At 39.1% G+C, this 20,510-nt stretch overlaps 2 long non-coding RNA genes and 1 other non-coding gene across 3 annotated transcripts in view; 1 reads left to right on the top strand and 2 right to left on the bottom strand.

Moving 5' to 3' along the window:
- Positions 1–336, bottom strand: part of LOC134386114 (uncharacterized) — a 14,994-nt gene extending 14,658 nt beyond the window's left edge. The window contains exon 1 of the long non-coding RNA XR_010024450.1: positions 250–336. This is a non-coding gene — a long non-coding RNA (uncharacterized LOC134386114). The remainder of the gene's footprint in view (positions 1–249) is intronic.
- LOC134386113 (uncharacterized) overlaps positions 1–20,510 on the top strand; it is a 21,286-nt gene extending 776 nt beyond the window's left edge. The window contains exons 2-3 of the long non-coding RNA XR_010024449.1: positions 875–933; positions 19,895–20,510. This is a non-coding gene — a long non-coding RNA (uncharacterized LOC134386113). The remainder of the gene's footprint in view (positions 1–874; positions 934–19,894) is intronic.
- TRNAI-AAU (transfer RNA isoleucine (anticodon AAU)) lies at positions 3,945–4,018 on the bottom strand. The gene has a single exon. It is a non-coding gene; the product is annotated as a tRNA-Ile (tRNA).

The following is a 20,510-nucleotide window of genomic DNA, read 5'->3' as shown; positions in this document are numbered from 1 at the left end:
TTCCTCTCAGAACCCTAAATCCTGATGTTTTCCCTAAGACAAAACATTAGCAGCTAATAAATTTCAATTCCTAAATAAACCTCCCCCTTAGATCATGGTAAGAATAAAAAGAAAATTTTCCTTGTAGTCAAAATCTCAGACTTGGAATCAAAAGAAAAGGAAAAAAATTTCATCCCTGTTTTTTATAGGATCCAGAAATCAGAAGCAAATTAAGTGTGATAGAAAGGGCACTTTATGAATCTCTCTTACCAGATAAGGGACTGACATGTCAGTACTGGCTTCCTCCAGGCTTGACAATGGCCAGCTTTCTCTGGGTGTGACAGTGGCTGTGTTTGTGCATGTGTACAGTCTGTTCTGAAGGCTGAGCAGATGATTTGCAGATGTATTCCAGACACCCACAAAATTAGAATGCATAAATCATGACTCTGCATTTCTGTAATGCTTGTCTTTATTTGTAAAGGTTCACTCTATATGTTCCCTTCCATGAAGCTTTCTGAATATAGTTTCATCTTGATTAATTCTCCTTATAATCATTTATGTTAATTGCATAAATTATTAAAATCTGAAAAAAAAAAGAATGCAGTGATTCTTCGATGTGAGTTTGAGGTTAGAACATTTTAAATTAATGAATCTCTGGTAAAAATGAAATGTTTCCTCTCTGTAATTAACAAAATTTTATTACAGGATTAAGAAGGTATCTATCTGGTCAGAATGAGGAAAGGGAACTTTAAAATCCAAAATCCTCTCTTGATTTATTAAGAACACTTCCTTTCTCTCTTCCTCTCTCCCTTCTTCTCTCTCTTCGTCCTTCCTTTTTCCTTCCCACCCTCCCTCCTCACCCCCTTTGTCCGTCTGTCTCTTCCTTTTTCAAAAGATGATCTCAGTCTGGAATAAACATTCTTGCGAAACTGACCAGGAATTTTGCCAAGCATAGTAAGTATACGTCAGCTGTTTTCTGGAAAATAATTGCACCATGTGACAATGTCTATTATTTTAATTAGTACTGAGGAGTGACTCCAGGATATTTCATCAGGTCAGTATTTACACTGGCAATGGCTTCTTATTTCCTGATATGCTGATTAAGCAGATGGATGACATTTTGATATTTTGTATATGTGATTAAAATAATTATTATAATCAATAAGCCAGAACTCACAAGTACTAAACCATTCCCCATGTATACAGTAGGCTTTTGAACCTGCAGTCTGAGGAAGCTGAAGTGTTCAAATTTGTCAAAGGAAACATTGACCAAACTCTACAAGTGTGAAAAGGCCACTCTCTGGGAAGGCCCTGGCATGTCTGGGGAGCTCAAAATGCTTTGTCATAAAGCTTCCAGGGTTTAGTCAGTCATTTGGGTCTGTTGTGTTTCCAGGACTCTTGTGTATGCTTGTGTGCTAAACTCAAGAAGTACTAATTCCAAGATCTGAAAAAAAGAGTCATTTTGTAAAATTGTATTGAGAACACATTCAGAAATTCACAAACCTGAAGACAAAATGCTTTTATAAGTGGTGGAGTGGGGAATGGAATCTTTATTTCCTCATTCCACAGCTGGTCCCCAACATCACTGCAGGGTGATCTAAAGATTAGAACCACAAGTGCTCCTCTGAAAAGGAAGACATTTTATAATCATTACTCTGTGTCACACAGTAATCGTGGGATTTTGGAATATGACAAAACACACATTGTATACTGTTTTTGTATCTGTTCTGTGTGAATAAAGGAGGTTAGTCAGTTTCATTGTGAGGCTCTGTTGTGGCTGGAAGGACACACCCATGTGGGGGGAGAGGATCTCCTGTCAAGGGAGTGGCAATCCCCAAGGCCAGTAACTCTGGGAAGAGGAGATTCTCAGCCAGGAACTGGACTGGCATTGGTTGGAGGAAGGGATTCATCTCCTCTTCTGGGTCTTTATTTCTTCGTCTAAATAAATTTGGAATCCCTGTACTGTCCAGCCACCAGAAAAAAAAAAGTTTGGAGACACTGGCCTGTGCTTTTGGGAGGTGGATTCTAAGACAGTGCCCACCACTTGGATGCCAGAACCTTGGTCCATCGAGGCTTCAGGGAGTGCACATCATAATTTGTAAGCTATATTATTCACATAAAGAATGATGTTGCTCTGCTTACACTTAGTATTTTTTTAAAGGGCATATTTTCCTACTTTTCATCCAGTTCACCCCTCCGTTCTTTAGTGTGGACAAAAAGTTCAGTATTAATAAACTGTCAGGACACCATCTACCCTTTGCATTGTGTAAGAAACATTACTTGTCCAGGAAAATGTGGGGAAGCTCCCAGTTTTCAGTCTGTATTGTTAGTATCACTTTTCATTGCCCGGACTGGTCCTGCAGTTCCCGGAAAGTGGGGAGGCTTTGTCTGTGATTGCCTCTCTTGTACTCAACTCAGAGACAGGGACTTCTGTGGAGGCTTCCAGGCCCAGCAGTAGGGCCTGGGCTCCCATTGTGTGTTGTGTACAGGAGGCTCTGCGACATCTGGTGGGCTGAGTCTGGGAGGGGTCTTTTTTTTCCAGGTTTATTGAGGTATAATTGACAAATAGAAATTACTCCTACAGATTTAGAGTATACAATGTTATGTTTTGATATACATTATGAAATGATCACACAATCAAGCTAATTAACATATCCATCACCTCACATAGTTACCATATTCTGTGTGTGTGGTGAGAACACTTAAGATCTAATCAATTAGCAAATTTCTAGTGTACTGCACAGTATTATCAACCATAGTCACCAAGGTCTACATTAGATCTCCAGAACTTATTCGTCCTGTACAACTGAAACTTTGCAACCTTTGACCAACATCTTCCCATTTCCCCACCCCACCCCCAGCCTCTAATAACCATCTTTGTACTCTTTGCTTTCATGAGTTCAACTTCTTTAGACCTACACATAAATGAGATCAGTAATATTTGTCTTTCTGTGACTGGCTTATTTCACTCAGCATTAACGTCTTCCAGGTTCATACATGCTACTGCAAATGGCAGGATTTCTTTCTTTTTAAAGCCTTGTATATATATATATATATATATATACCACATTTTCTTTATCCATTTATCTGTTGACAGACACTTAGGTTGTTTTCACATCTTGGCTATTTATTGTAAATAATGCTACAATGAACATGGGTGTGCAGATATCTCTTTGACATACTGATTTTATTTCCTTTGGGTATATACTCAGAAGTGGGATTGCTGGATAACACGGTAGTTCTATTTTTAATTTTTTGAGGAACCTCCATACTGTTTCCCATGATGGCTATGCCAACCTGCACTTCTACCAACAGCGTAGAAGAGTTCCATTTTCTCTACATCCTCACCAACACTTGTTATACTTAGACTTTTTGATAATAGCCATTCTAATGGTATGAGGTGTTATTTCATTGTGGTTTTGGTTTGTATTTCTCTGATGATTAGCGATGATAAGCATTTTTTCATATACCTGTTGGGCCTTTGAATGTCTTCTGTTGAGAAATATCTATTTAGATCCTTTGTCCGCTTTTTAATTTGGGTTCTGTTTTTGTTTTTGCTATTGAGTTGTTTGAGTTCCTCATATATTTTGGATATTATCCTCCTCTCATCATATGTATAATTTATACATATTTTCTCCCATTCCATAGGTTGTCTCTTTACTCTGTTGATTGTTTTCTTTGCTGTGCAGAAGCTTTTTAGTTTGACAGAATCCCACTTGTCTAATCTGCTTTTGTTGCCTATGTTGTTAGAGTCATATCCAAAAAATTATTGCCCAGAACAATGTAAAGAAGCTTCTTCCCTATGTTTACTTTTAGTAATTTTATAGTTACAGGTCCTACGTTTAAGTCTTTAATCCATTTTGAGTTGATTTTTGTGTATTGCATGAGATAAGGGTCCAATTTCATTCTTCTGCATGTAGATATCCAGTTTCCAGCACCATTATTTAAAATTTTTTTTTGGTGGTTGGCCAGTACAGGGATCAAACCCTGGACCTTGGTGTTATTAGCACCATGCTCTAACCAACTGAGCTAACCAGCCAGCCCTCAACTCTATTTATTGAAGAGACTGTCTTTTTTTAATCATGTGTGTTCTTGGAAAAATCAGTTGACCACAAATGTGTGGATATATTTCTGAGCACTGTGTTTTGTTCCACTGGTTTAGATGTCAGTTTTTATGCTAGTACCGTACTGTTTTGATTACTGTAGCTTTGTATATATTTTGAAAATCAGGAAGTGTGATAACTCCAGCTTTGTTCTTTTTGCTCAAGATTGCTTGGTTATTTGGGGTCTTTTGTGGTTCCATATGAATTTTAAGGTTGATTTTTTTCTATTTCTGAGAAAAATGCCATTGGAATTTTGGTAGAGATTGCATTAAATATATAGATAGGTTTGGGTAGTACGGACATTTTAACAATATTAATTCTTCCAATTCATGAACATGGGATATTTTTCCATTTATTTATTTCTTCCTGAATTTAATCAATGTTTTATAGTTTTCAGTGCAATAATCTTTCACTTTAAATTTTTTCCGGAGTATTTTATTCTTTTTTATGCTATTGTAAATAGGATTTTTTCTTAATATCTTTTTTCAGATAGTTCACTGTGAGTGTATAGAAATGCAACTGATTTTTGTATGTTGATTTTGTATCCTGCAGCTTTAGTAAATTTGCTTATTAGTTCTAACATTTTTCTGGTAGAGTCTTTAGGATTTTCCTATATATAAGATGAAGTCATCTGCCAACAGAGACACTTCTACTCCTTCCTTTTCAATTTAGATGGGGCTTCATGCCCTGCTAACTCTTTTGTGTGTGATGATCCTTTGATAATTTTGAAAGACCTGGATTTATTTATTTAAGGAGGAGAAAAGGTTTTATACAAAAATCCATGGATCTGTTGAATTTTTGTGCGTCATGTGGTTCTTAGTTTCCAACCAGAAAACCTCCTAAACCATGCATCTTGGCTTTGTATTTCAAGGTGGCATAGAGTGTTTCTTCCTGATCAACAGGATCAATTAGGAAGAGACCTCAACCTCAAAAGCAAGATAGAAGGATAGTCATAGCATCCCCCAATATTTCTTTTCCAATCATTGGAGACAGTATATAAATGAACCTAAGCTAACTAGTTGCATAAATTTCTCATTGGTTTTTCTGCCTCTAAGTCTTTATTTAGTAAAGTCTTGTTAATTTGTAACTATTTGCATAGAGTCAATAGAGCTGGATTTTATCATGCTAATCACAGGACTTACACAGAGGCAGAAAAAATAAATGAGATTTTATTGCCTAGGCTGGGCATACTAATAAAGGAAACTAGTAGTTATTTTAATATTTAGCTTCTATTTGAAAAATAAATGATTAAAAGTTCGAGAAATGGGTCACATTTTTTATGTAATTAACCTATGTTGCAAAGCATATTGTAAAAAAAAAAAAAATAAGAATTTTTCTTTACTTTTGACCAACGTTACAGCTATTCTGACTTTTTAAAAAATGAATGAATGATTGCCCTAGAATGTGAATAAACAATTTCCAACTCTTATCAAGGGTCCTTAAAGCCTCCTTAAAAGGAAATCTACTGCCACCTAGTGTCTATCTCGTAGAATAACTGAATTACTGTACCGCCACCTAGTGTCTATCTAGTAGAATAACTGAATTACTGTACTGCAGAAATACTTACGAAACTGGTAGTACCGCTCGGTGGCACTATGAACATGTACATTAAAGATTCAGTTCCAAATTTATAAACTAGTTGTTTTTCCTCGGTTCATCAGAGTTTGTTAAATGTGGCAAATATATTGTTTTCCTTTTCAGGTTAACACATTATATGTGCTAAGAAAACCCGACATATCTTTAGAACTGCTGTTTAAACTTTCATAAGTTATGAGAAATCTGAACACCTTTGGATTTAATTCCTTATTTTCGAACTTTTAAGACTTGAAATAGTTCAGATTAGTTTGTCCTTTTCTCCCCCTTATCCATATAACTGTAACACCAACCAATTTCAACACAGAAGAAAAGTTAAAAACATTTGCACAAATGCTAAGTGCAAATATGCAACACATTTCTTCCATAATGCAAAAGAAGAAAGAAAAACAACCCAAGTGAAACTATTTTATAACTGAAGCTCTTTGTATTTAGAAAGTGTGGTGGTGGTGTGGGTAACTTCTGTTTTAAGCACTAAATCTACTGGAAAAAAATTTACCTCCTCATAAGAACATTTGCATGAGACGATGACTCATTACAAAGGAACATAGCTTGAGTCTGGAAATTAAAAAAATGCTATTTATGAAAATTTTTGTAATTTATAATGTGAGCCTGCTTCAGGTTTCATTTTGCTTTGGGGACCATCAAATTTGATAGTAACAATATGAAATGAAATTAAGTTCATTTGCTCATAAGCAGATTTTTGAAGAAACTGCTCTAATAAGCTGACTTTCCTTATGGTTCTGCAAGGAAGAGAAGGATAAAACAAACAAATGCTTGAAAACATAACAGCTAGTTAAAATAGACATTAAACACTGAGCACATCAAAACATCAAATATGGCTGGCCATTTAGCTCACTTAGTTAGGGTGTGATGCCAGTAACACCAAGGTCAAGGGTTTGGATCCCTATACTGACCAACTGACAAAAAATAAATCAAAATAAAAAATAAAATTTTGTAATCAAATAATATGTATTATGTATCACATAATACATATTATCTATCCATCATGTGGAAATGACACATGTAGTAGTACATCCATGTTGGGCCCATTTTTAGGAGCAAACATTATCTGTGAGCCACATGGTGCCTATGGGTGGAGGATGAAGATGGCGCCCATGGGAAGTAAGGGAGTTGTAACCCAAGATAGCTCCAAAAGGTTTTTATTGGTCCTCCAGTATTTCCACACTCGTGAAGCCTGCGTGATCGCTATGCTCAACAAGTTAGTACAAAATGCCTGCCCGTGTGATCCTTTAATTGATTGGTTAGTTCATGGAAAGCCCCTACTTGCTTGCTTGCTTATATAAATTGCAGTGGAACTGCCCTGACAGAACCCCTGCCGCGTCTGAGCGTCTCTTTCACGGGGCTGGGTTGGAGGGCAGCAGGCTCGCTTTTCCCCGAGATCCCTCGGTCCCCACACCGGGGGTCATCCTGTCGGCTCCTTCTCCTTCTGGGTCTGCGGGAGGACCCCAGGCGCGCCCCCGCACATCCATATGTTTACTATAGTTTTTGCAGTTTTGTAAGTCTAATATATGTTTTATGAAGATGTAATTGTAATGATTCTGTCTAAATACTGTTGTGAGTGAAACAGAAAGACAAATTGCCAAAATACTTCTTTGGTGTGTTCTGGCATAAGTGGTTATCAAGATTTTAAAGACATGAGAAATGAGTTCTCAGCTTATCACAGAACATTAAAAATTTAACTTGTTTTGATTACGTTTCTTTGTCATCCTCTTTGGCTTCATCATTCTGTCAACATTTAACTTCCAATGTTTTTGGTAGAGCGCCTTTTCTTACTTAGTTAGGGAAGTTGTGGTCATCTGATCAATTGTCAGCCCTCCCCCACTTCCTAATATACAGGCATTTCCTACCTCCTTTCCCCACACACCCAAGGCCAAGCCCTCTCCTGGAACCCTAGATTCCTTTCCTCCCCATCTCCAGTGCTTCATCAGTCATTCCCACTCTGCTTTGCATCTTCCACATTAATGTTTCCATTGGCTCCAATCCTGAGTCCATAAACCCAAAGTTTCTCCCCTTCTTAAAAATAAACACCCCAAAACACCCAACAAAAGATAAATCTCAAGACCAAAAAAAAGGACATAGCCAACAAAATATCAGCTCTTTTTTGACCCCACGTTCTCTGTTGTCTTTCATTCCATCTTTTTCCTTTTTTTTGTCCATGAGTTAGCTCCACTTTTTCACCCCCTTTTCACCCCTCAACTTAACTAAACGCTGGTTTCTTTTTCTCCCACCAAGAGACTGATAAAATTTGTATAACCGTTTTAACTCTTTGACTTATTTGACCCATTTGCCAACTTTGAGAGAATTGGTCACAACCTCCTGAAAGAGTTCAGAGTTCTCTTTGTAGCTCTCTGGTAATCCCTTCTTGGTCTTCTCATACTCCATTCATTCCTTAAGTGTTGATTTTTCCCTGTTTGATTCTCAGATTTTCTCTCTTCTCACTGTACATCAAGAATTTTAAAATCGGGGCTGGCCAGTTAGCTCAGTTGGTTACAGAGTGGTGCTGATAACACCAACGTCAAGGATTTGGATTCCCTTACTGGCAAGCCATAAAAAAAAAAAAAAAAATTAAAAATCAGTTTCTTGAGGGATCTACAGATCTCCTGAAATTATGTGCAGAATTTGGGGTGTTTGATTATGTATCATTTTCTAATGAGAAAGTCCATTGCTTACAGCTATTCTCAGGCATTCATTTCTCTCTAAAAGGTTAAAAATCACTGTTCCATGTGGTCTTCAAGGTGATTCAAGCATTTAACTTAATTTTTTAAACAACTAACATATATCAATCGCTTACTAAGCAAAAGGATAATAATTTTCTCAAGTAACCCTCAAGTAAGTATGATAATCTTCACTTTACAGATAAGGAAACTGAGGCATAGAGAGGTTAAGTGACCTGGCTAAGAAGTCATAGTTAGTAGGTGGGTGATTGTTATAGTTTTAACTCCCACTGATTCGCTGATGATCCTCAAACTCTTCTCTCCAGCCTGTATCTCCCAAGTTTCAGATTCATGGATAAGTCATATCCATGGGTACCCCCTGGGCTATCAAGCTCGACATTTCTAACACCGAGCTTATTTCCTCCGCCCCCCAGCCTGTTTCTCCTGTATTCTCTTCATCCAGGGACCATGCTATAGAAGTCGTTTGATTATTTCTTTTCCCATCCTACATTCAGCCAATTTTCAATCCTATTGAATTTAAATCCAAATTATTACTGTTTCAGTTCAGGTATGAATCACTTTCACAAGGCTTTATGTAACAGTGTCCTATCTAAAATCCTTTGATGGTGCAATATTTTATTGTGATAAATGGGCAATTGGGCCTCCCATGATCTCAACCTCACCTACCTCTCTACAACCGTCTCTAGTCTCTCCCTTCGCATAAGTTACCCCATTGCCATACTGCATGCCTGGATTGATCCAGGGATAAAAAGCTAAACCATTTATTGGGCTGGGTAGACTCTACATGTAATAAGTCGTCCATGAATATTATTTCTTGTACTTTGACTTTTGATAGAAATTGGGGAGTGACTGTTAGATTGTTTATTATCTGATAAATGCCCTGGAGTAATTATTTGGTGTTATGATTGAAGTATTTGTATTTTTACAATTCATATACTTCAAAAAGTATGTATTTTAAAAATATACTGAGAGAAGAGAAAAAAGATAGTATTCCCTTATGAAAATTAAGGTGCCTACCCTAGACTCTGTCTTGCATAGACATTGACCTGCCTCTGCATAGAGGGGGCCTGGGGAACCCCATAGGCAGTTTATAGATTTTTCTCAGAAAACAATTCTGGGTCTTCTCCAGAATAAGAGCAAATCAATCAATCTACACTGTAGATTATGGCTTTGACAATTTTAGCCTCAAAATATTTCAAAGCAGAATTACCCATGGAAAAATTTCAGAAATCCATATGTGAAATGTCCAAGTTGAGAGTTTCTTAGTGAACTCTCTGGAGCAAATTACTTGTGAAATGTACCACTTACCAGTAAAAATAATTGACATGGGGCCGAGCCCGTGGCGCACCCGGGAGAGTGCGGCGCTGGGAGTGCAGCGACGCTCCCGCCGTGGGTTCGGATCCTATATAGGAATGGCCGGCGCACTCACTGGCTGAGTGCGGGTCACGAAAAAGACAAAAAAAAAAAAAAAAAAAAAAAAATTGACATGACATGGTGTTTAGAGTTGTTACATAAAAAACCAATTAAACCTTGGAGGATATCTGCCAAAAAATGTGAATTTGTGTTTAGAGATAGCTGACCTTAAGCAAACTCTTTCTGATTGGTTACATGGTAGCAAAATCTTGTATTGAGTCCAGTACAGTCAAAGAATATTTCTCTTTTTATTCTTTTTGCAAGGGGAACTGCACTTGAGTTATAGAGTTGAGACTGGTTGCCTTCAGCTTCTGATGGCTCAGTGAGATTGCCGCTAATTGACTATTTGTTTACAATTGGACATTTATTAACAAGCTATAAATGTTAGAATACAAGGGTACTTTGAAAAGTTCATGGAAAGATTTGTATTATCTTTTGATTCTATTTTACCACTAACTTTTCCAAGCGTCCTCATATTCCACACAACTATCCAAGAAAGGTAAATAATTAAAATAAGTACTCAGAGACCTTCGAAGTTTTCACTTATTGTCTGCTGTGGATTGAGTATCCCCCCAAACTCAATGAAGCTTAATCCCTACTGTAACTTGTAGTGGGTTAGAAATCTTGATTCTCCTTTGATCTTAGAATAGAATTTTTAGGTAACACATGAATGAGCCAAAAGGCTCTTGAGTAAGGGGAAAGTCCACAGATAAGGTTGGCAAAAGCCGTCTAATCAACTCTAATCACTGTTTAGGGATGGGATTGTGTACTTTAACTGTTTTAGGTTGCTGGTTTGATTCCAGCTTGAATGACTATTGACTATTTAACCTACTCATTGTTCTTAAGATATGGTAAGGAACCGCTTGAATGCTGTTTAAATATGCTAAGGAAATTGCTGTAGGAAGTATGTGGGAAAGAAAATGTTTACTAAGGACAAGCTGTTTGTTGGTGAATTAACCTAGCTTTTTACCAATTACATTCTGGAATGTCACATTGTTAATTTACTGCTGTTACAAGTTTTACACTGCCTGTTTTATGTCTTTCTTTGATGATTGAGTCAACTGATTTTTCTTATGAAACTTCCTTTTCTTGTCAATAAAAAGAAAGGCTGATTTTGGATGGGGGCTTCTCCCCTGATGGGCGGCAGTCCCGCTAGGCCCCATTGATGGTACTTTGAGTGAATTCTTTCTCTTTTTTCCATCTCAGTTACACAGAGGAAAATGTAACAGTAACTGTTGAGGGTGGGAAATCCTTATTACAATAACTGAAAGGTGAGTCTTTGAAGAAGTGATTAGATTGTGAGGACCATGCCATAATGAGTGGATTAATCCATTTGATGGTTTAATGGTGGTCACGGAAATGGTTTTTCTTCTATAAGAAGCTCTCTCGTGTGTTTCTGCCTTTCTCACAATGTGATACCCTGCATTGCTGAAGTCACCACCAACAAGGCCCTCACCAGATGTGTTCCCTGGACTTTGGACTTCCCAGCCTCCAAAACTCTAAGCAATAAGTATTGTTTCTTTACAAATTACCTGTTTCAGTTATTTCTGTTATAGGCAACAGAAACAGACTAGTACATTCTCTACAGACCAAAATGTTATGTGTTAAAGGAGCTCTCAGTGATTGAGCTTGTGTTTAATGGATCATGCCCCAATCACTTATAAAATGGCTCCTCCCCTCTACCAAAGACTTCACACCTTCTTTGTTAAAATTTCAAATTATAACTCATGTGCTGTAGCATGTAGAATGCTGGAAGTAGACCAACAGATATCACCATGGGAGAATGTGGGGAAAGGGAAAGGAAAAAGAAAGTGTGTGTTCTAAGACTTTTTAAAAAATAAAAACCATATCTTTTCCCCTTTTATATCCTCTTTAAAAATTGCAAAAGTAATGTGAACTTAGAGCAACAAGTAAAATAGAATCTTCTGATCTGTAGTCAGATGCATTATCCATTGCACTACTGGCCCTGTGCTAACAAGTGAAATAGTATAAAGAAAAACAAAGAAAAAATGAGGCATTAATAGTTGTTTTTCACCTCCTTTATTCCCTCCACTCCCCATCTTCTGGGATCCCACAAGTGACAGATGTGAGCAATCTGGTGAGTATCCTTTCACACATTTCTATATGTGCATATGGGCATGTTTTGGTTGTTATTTTTATAAAAATGGGGTCTCACTATATGCACTAGGCTACTGCTTACTTTTTTCTTGAAAAAAGTACACCTTGAGACCATCCCTTCAGGTCAATTACATGTTCTCTCTTAAGTTGCTTAATATTCCATGCTGTGAATGTATCACAGTTAAGGTGAATATCCCCTACCAACCTCCAGGTTGCTTTCATCAAACTGGAAAACAAAGCCAAGTTGGTGTGGTGTTGTTATCACTTACTCTTATGTCTTAGTCAGTTTGGGTGGCTATACTAAACTATCATAGACTGGGTGGCTTATAAACAAAAGAAATTTACTTCTCACAGTTCCAGAAGCTGGGAAGTCCAAAATCAAGGCAGCAGCAGATTTGGTGTCTAGCCAGGGCCTGGTTCATAGATGGCCATCTTCTTGCTTTGTCCTTACATGGTGGAAGGAGTGTGGGGTCTCCCTGGGTTCCCTTTTATAAGGGCACTAATACCATTGTGCCCTCATAAATTGGGCACATAAACTGCCAGAGCCCTCAAGACCTGTACCAAAGGCCCTAACACAGGTACCCCTAATATGATCACATTGGGAGTTAGAATTTTAACACATGAATTAGGGAGTAGGGGGAGACACAGACATCACAAACATTCAGTCCATAGCATCTTGTCAGTAAAAAAGATAAGACAACACCTATCCCAGGAACAGAGGGAAAGACAGGGCTTTATCATTGCTTTCACCTTTAATTAATTAATTCAGCAAAGATTGATTGAACAACTCATGTTTTGTCCAACTTTTTTTTTTTTTTTTTGGCACCTGGCTGGTACAGGGATTCCAACACTTGACGTTGGTGTTACAACACTGTGAACATACTTTTTCACCTAAGTTTGTGTATTTATATCTTTCTTTGATCCCCAGAAAGATTTAAGACGGCTCAGAAAAAATTCATTTATATAACATGATAAAGAAGGTAGGACAAAGGGAAAAGAAAATCAAGAATAAAGTAAAGCTGGAGATATTAGTGCATAAGAATGCTCAGGGAAAAAGACTCCAGAGGTGCACCATGGTGCCAGGTTTGTCTATCTTAGTGCTCCTGAGGCCCAGGAAGTTTGGGTTAAGTCCTGTGGGTCTTGAATTCAGCTACTTCACTCTCTCAGTGGACCTGGAATTGGACTTTCTTTTTTCTTATGGATACAAGTAGTTGATATAACCAGTCTGGGCTGTGAAATTAGGTTTGGTGAGGAACTAGGAAAGAACACAGCAGAGATGGCCCTACGACCTCAGTGGGGATGACTCAAATGTCTGGGTTGACTTGAATGATGGAGCTGGAGTTTCACTTCCAGGACAGCTTCTTCACTCACATGTCCCTCCTGGGCTGAGAAGGCTGAAGGTGCAGTGACGCAGTGCCTGCCTGTGCCCCCTCCAGCACTACGGTCTCAGGGTTGTCAGAGTTCTGTGCTGGCTCAGGTGGCCCCAAGGGTGAGCAAGGCAGAAGCTGCATGGCTTTTTAATGACCTCACTTTAATGTCTGTTTGTGTTTTTTGGCAGCTGGTTGGTATGGGAATCTGAACCCATGACCTTGGTGTTATAAGGCTGTGCTCTAACCAATGACCTCACTTTAGAAATCACATGGTATTGCCTCCTGTGCATACTATTGGTCACAGGAGTCACGGGCTCACCCAGATTTACATGAGCTTCAGCTCTTGGTAAAAGGAAGATGAATTTGTGGCCACTTCATTAAAGTCTTCATATGAATATTTATCTGAGAAGCTCATATTTGCATAATATCAAAGAGAAATACCAAAAAGCTAATAGGTCAATAGTTTTATGTAAGAGTTACTCTTTTGAAAATGCATTGACTATATTCTGAATCTAACCATCCAGGGCCTTACTGTTAGAGATTATAAATGTCAACAAACTGTCAGTCAGAGAAGACTTGATTAAATCATGGCAAGAACTATTAGGAACTTTATTCAGCTTGAGCTGTTAATCAGCTCTTCTAAAGGAGAGAAATTTAATGGGACCCAGGTAGAAATAGGCCTGGGTCACAAAGTTAAGGGTCATTGCCCTAAAAATAAAGCTGAGAAAGGCAAGCTCAAGCTTCCCAGGTGTCACTTGTGATTTGGACTTCCATGATCTCACTCAACACATTGATGCTGTGAATTTTCTATCTCCAAGTCTCCTTCACAGCAAAACTCAGCCCCTGCAAGCTCATTTGTTATGTCTAAGCTCTTTCAATGCAAAAAGAAGTTTATAGCAAAACCTTGGCTAAGTGGTCGGTACCAGGTGCTCAGGATATGAACATGAATAAGGTAGGGTGTCTGCCTTCAAATAAGTCACAGTCTAGGGGGTGTTTCAGACGTGAATAGATAAATTGCAACACAAGGCATTATTTGTAAAAGACCCATGTGATCTCAGAGGGAGAAGATCTACCTGCCTGGTGCTGACAGTAGATGAGGACCTTTAACAACTTCCTCTCTGTCCACAGCTGAGCTTTTTAAAACCTTATCTCCCATCTGGCCCTAAAGTAAATCTCTTTGATGGACTTCAAACCCAGTTTTCCCCTCTCTTAAATTTTTTTGGTTTAATGACTAACTGGGAGTTTTTCCCCCCTCTTTTTCTAACATTCCCCCTCCCTCCAATATCCTGTTTCATTCCTGTTTCTTATTTCTGTGCTCTAAAGTTTGAGAGCTAAAGGTTCATTCATAAAAATACATAAACTGAACAGGGATCATGTGCTGGACAAAATGTTAGATGCTGGGAATACAATGGTGAGCCAGTTAGATACACATGGTGTCTATTGCAAGGAGCTTACTTTCTAGCAGAACCTCTCCAAGGCTCTTGTAATTATGTGCACAGGCTAGTCAAATGTGGGCTGGTTTAAACCTTGAGGAAATCAGGGAAGCCTTTCTAACTAGGTGACATTTGATCTATTATTATTATTTTTATGAAAAGATAAAAGTTTTCTGAGGTGAGGTAGAGATACACAGGGGAAGATCAGATATTTTACACATAGGGTACAACACATGGCGAAAACAGGAAGGGCATGGCCAATTTGGGCGATAAAGAGAAATTCATTTAAGAGTGTAGTGAAGCATATCAGAAAATGAAACTGTGGGTCACATAGAGAGTCAGAAAAAATGTATGAGTATTGCTGTGAAAAAACTAGATTTTTGTTCATTAAGAAGAAAATTCAGGAAACCAGTCGCAACTAAGCAAGCAGCTACCACCACCCTGGCGCCCCGCTGGGGTCCTAAGGTATGGAGCTGGGGAAAGCTGAACCCAGTTACAACCAGGTAAAGAGCATACCAAAAACACCATTTCTACAGGGGTAGCCCACCATAGCCACTGCAATTGCCATGGCTGCCACAAAAGCAACTAGTCTCTATAGCGGCAGTCAAAGCTACCATGCAGACAGCACGCCAGACTCTCAACTGCATTGACACAAGGAGAGGCACTGGTGGAGACCAAAAAAAAAAAAAAACAGAGGTGGTCTCTGTCCACAAAGCACACTCCAGAGTAATAGAAGAAGCATCTGATTTATGATAGTAGGGGAGGACTTGCTCACACCTGTCTCAGTACTGGACAGATCACCTAGGCAACAGACCAACAGAGGAACAGTTGATCTATCAGATGGAGAGAGCAAATCTATGAATATTAGAGGGAGGAGAGGGAAGGGGAAGGGGAGAGATTGGATAAGGGGCATAAAGAATAAGTATGATTTGTAACAATGAATATGCTAATAAAAATAAAAGAAGAAGAAAATTCAGGGTGATGGGAGGGGGGACCCATGAGGGGAGGCAGCCGAGGAAGCCCGTGGTCCACCAGGGAGCTGGGGAAGGTGGGAAACTGGGAGGCCTGATGAAGGTGGTCTGTCTGCTGGTCTTGTCAGGTGCCTGCTGCTCCTGAGCCTCACACTGGCCACCATCAAAGTCTGCTGGCTGGAGCCCTGTGCCACGGCCACCTTGTGGTCCCTGCCGATGGCAGAGAAGGAGCTAGGCCTAGGTGGGGAGGTGCTGGCAGACACCAGAGCCCCTACCTCTGCTGCCAGCTGAGGACCTCAAGTACAACACTCTCTGCCAAAATTTCTTCCACTACCATGGCCTGTCTTACATTTGCAATCTGTGCCTTGCGGGCCTCAATCTGGGCCTCAGGAGCCTCTATCATGGGCCCTGCATGCCAATAAATGCTTCTTTGGGAAAAATAAGAAAACCCAGAAGGATGATTGCTATGGACTGAATGTCCCCCCAAAACTCATTGAAGCTTGACCCCCATTGGAACAGTGCTAAGAGGGTGGGAAATTCAGTTATGGTATTTGAAAGGTGGGGACTTCAGGAAGTGATTGGATTGTGAGGACTGTGCCCTCGTGAATAGATTGATCCATTCATGGAGTAATAGGTGTGGTTCTGATGGCTATATAAGGAGGGCAAGTGAGACAGTAGCTCTCTCTTCCTCGTGGCATTCCTCCCCATGTGGCACTCTGTATTCCTGCAGAGAGTTACCAGCACGGATGCACCCTCAGCGGACGCACCCCCTGGTCAGTGGACTTTACAGCCTCCAAAACTGCAAGAATGAATTTCATTCCTTTATACATTAGCCAATTTCAGGTATTCTGTTATCAGCAATAGAAATGGACTAATACAATGATTGTGGTAGTGGGGAAAAGGCAAGTAGCAGGAAGATCAGTTAGGAGACTCTCGCGATAGCCTGGATTAGGACAAGTGAAAGCCTGACTGAGACTGAAAGAGGGGACAAGGAGCAGTGGTAATTCTGAGATACAGTTTTAAGTAAAATCGAGAACATTCGGCAACCTATTTGTGTGGAAGCCTTGAGGCATGCATAGTAAGGTCATGAATCTAAGATGGGAAAAGAGGGAAGAGGAGCAGATTTTGTGAGAGGGAGGCCACATCAAGTTTCGTTTTGGTTGTATGTGCAGGTGAAGGTCAGCAGGAGGCGGTGGGAGACTTTGATCCAAACCTAAAAAGGGAAAGAAAATAGGCTGCAGACCCACTTCTGGAGGCCATAAAAGAGATAAATGGACAGAATACTAATAAATATTTGAGAAATGAGGGGAAAAGGATCAACAAAGACATGGAATCAGCAAACAAGGAGGAGAAGAAGCAAAAACTAGCCTCCTGGAAGGGAGGAAAGGTCAAACAGTGGCGAAGTATTACTTTGCTGTCGACCAAAGTTCTGTGAAGGCCTGGCTCAAGTAGTGGCACAGACGACGGCAGAGACATAAGGGTCAGTGGTCAGCCCTGCTGCTTGGGAAGTTGCCATGATGGCCACCCCAAAGGTGAGGTCTTGTGTCATCTCTGGCCCTCCCTTTTGGTTCTTGTTAGTCAGAAATCAGAGTGCAGTTAGAGCACCCCACAGATTGGTCTCACTCCTGAGATTGGGAGAACTCTAGAACCTTGGTACATCACTTATTAAAAGCTGAAAAACATATGAGACATAATCTTTGCATTGTGGGAGATAACACTTTAGCTTTAATTTTAAGCCAGTTTTTCAACTTCTGTGCCTGAATTTCATTTGCCCAATGAGTTTCGTTGAACACTTTGTTTTCTGATAAGCTCTGTCGTGTTAGAGATGTTTTTGAGTGGACACGTTATCCAATTTTATGTTGGAAAACATTTCTAATTTTTCAATAAAAAACTCCCTCCCCAAGAAAGCTATAAGGGTGACCTCTTTCCTCATAAGACATAAATACACAAGGTGACCTGAAAAGAAGATTTTTGTCCAAATGTCATTTATTTCCATAATTTATTTATCCATTTAATTTACATTGCTAGATATATTGATTAAAAATGCCCCAGTTGTTTAAGATGAGTTGTTTAATTTGCATAGTTCATTGTGAGCGGTATTTGGTACCAAAGGATCTGGGCTCAGTTTAGATGCTAAATGGGTGTGGTGGAGTTAGGTGAGAATGATGCTGGCTGAGTGACCTGAAAGGATTAATATCCAAATACTGGATTATCTAGTTGGATGAAAGCACTGATTGTAGATTAGAAGAGAGTGTAATAGCCAGGTGACCTGGAAATAATGATAACAGGGCAGGAACGTCGCCATAAAACTAAACCCAACAAAACCCAACCCAATCAAACTCTACCCTAGAGAAAGTGATATTGGAACAGGGCTTAAGGTAGCACTGAAATTCACTTCCAAGATCTTGTCTTTGGACTCTCTCATTGTTAATAGCATTTTCAATTTTATTTCTTCTAAGTGATAAGATCTGTATGATGACTCCTTCCTTCTCTTTTAAAATTAGGTTTTAATCAGCAGTATAATTGAAGCCTTTCCTGTTTGGCTTATAAATGAAAGTGTTCCATTAAATGCATTTGGCTAGGTTTTCTTTCAGATTATAATCTCTGTGGTGAAATACCATGGCAATAATGCAACATCCACTGGCTTGTACCTACTCAACAATCTGTGAACAAGCTGTATTTTTCTTACTTGATAAGAAGTACCTTAAGGGCAGGAAATGCTAGCTTTTCACCCACTCACCCACCCACCCACCCGTTTATTAAATATTTGAGTACCTATGTGCGCCTGGCACTGTGATGGGTTTAGAGATGAATGAGACATAGTCTTTTCCCTCAGGGAGCTCATGGTCCAGTAAGAGCAGTGGTTCCCAACTATGGCTGCACATAGGAATCACTTGGGGATTGGGGCTTTACTACCAGGAAGCCTGTTTTCACTGTGCTGGAGTCTGACCTGGGCATTGGTATATATTCATTAGAGCTTTCAAAGTTATTCTAGCGGGCAAACAGACTGAGAACCGCTGAGTTAGGCAAATAGGGCTACACAACATAAAACCTTATGAAAAAAGAAAAAACATTATTTTGTTGGTACATAAAAGAAAATACAGTCATATCCTTTTTTATTTTCTTCTACTTGTACCTGCTAGTGCAGGTCACAGGATCTTGAATGTACTAGATTAAACATTTCTTTAGTTAATGAATTTATTACTATTAGGCTTAATCATCTACTTCAATAGCACTAGATGATATTTTGTATCACAATTAAATTGGAACAATTCTTTTGTTTATTAATTGACTTTTTGTCCCAACTTAAGAGAGTTCTGGGGTCTATTTTCTTAAAGAAATAATAAAATTTATTTGTTGCCATATTTAGCTTTATAGCTTTTGTAATCTTGATTTTATTTCATGAAATCTAATTTATCTTTTTATGGGCAATTTTTTTCTTGTGACATTTAAATGCATTTAGTACATATTCAATCCTCTCTTCACTTTGAAAAACGTTACTTTTTTTCTTATCAACTCCTACTTTACTCATGTAGTTTTATAAATTAATTATGACATATGTAAATTATCTATTTTAATGTAGTTCATATGCTTAAAATTATAGTTGCCACTCCCTGAAGTTGTTAAATAATAAACTCCTGGCCTAGGGAGAACATTTAAAAGGGTCACTTTGGCAATAACATGGTATCGTGCTTCTCTTCAATGGGGAATCCATTGTTGCTCAGCCAGTCAAGTTGGAAATTACTCTTCTCCTGCAAGTTCAAATGAGATAAAAATTTTCCTCTCCTAATGGTAGGCATGAGACTAGAGAGCACATGAAGTAGATGGGTGAGTGCACAGACCAGAGAGTCCAGTTGTAGTTACACTGAGAGAAGCCAGTTTTGGAGGAACAAGTAATTAGTACCAGAAACTTTGTGGTTATCAAAATTAGCCAATCTCCTTAGAAATGCTATTGATAAAACCTAATTCTTACAGTGCACTTTGAGAAGCTCCAGAACAAAAGTGTGAAAATCTGCAAGTAAGAATTTGGTATAGGAAAATGACATCTTGGCATACATAAACCATGTTTTCTCGGGCTTCCTTGCAGCTGGGTGTGTCCATGTGACTAACTTCTGGTAAAGAGGATGTTAGTGGAAGGTATGTGTGTAACTTCTGGCTTCTGCCCTTGAAAGGAATGGTGGTTCTGTCCTTTGTTCTCTTTCTTCTTTCCCACAGACTGGAACGTGGACATGGTGGTGAGTTACCTTGGACCATGCAGATGAAGACAACGATAAAAGGAGCCAGGGAACCTGATGACTCTGTTGGAGTGAGCAAGACTGAAGCCATTTTGGGACCTAAAAATCACATGGGCTCTAAAAGATTTTTAAAAGACAGTTTTTGTCTTAGCATTTATCTCTCTGAGTTCCCTCTTTTCCCATGGTTATTTGATATTTTGACCCTTGGTTATGGGGCAGGATGACATTATTTACATGAATGTAAAGTGTTTTCCAGTCAGCCTGAAGCTGCAGACTTGCATGTGCCACCCTGACCCTGAGATAACAGCAAAGATGAGAGCAGAAACCAGACGAGATCTTGGTAAGATCTTGTACCTGAATCATAGACATGGATGCCTCATAGTTCACGTGCCCCTCTCTTCTGCTTTTCATTTTCTCATGTTCCATTCCTTCAGCCCCCTCTTAACCCCCCCCCCCCAACCCCCCCAGTAAACCTGAATCTCTGAGATGGTTTTAGTCTGGCCATTCTTCAGGTTTACTGGAGAGATGGGTTAGGCTAGCATCTTTCCTCAGGTCACTGGTATTCCTAAATAAAAGCTGACTTACATTTTCACCAA

Source organism: Cynocephalus volans, chromosome 9 (assembly GCF_027409185.1).
Source record: "Cynocephalus volans isolate mCynVol1 chromosome 9, mCynVol1.pri, whole genome shotgun sequence".
In the NCBI taxonomy this organism is placed as follows: domain Eukaryota; kingdom Metazoa; phylum Chordata; class Mammalia; order Dermoptera; family Cynocephalidae; genus Cynocephalus; species Cynocephalus volans.
This window is presented reverse-complemented; position numbering and strand designations above follow the sequence as displayed.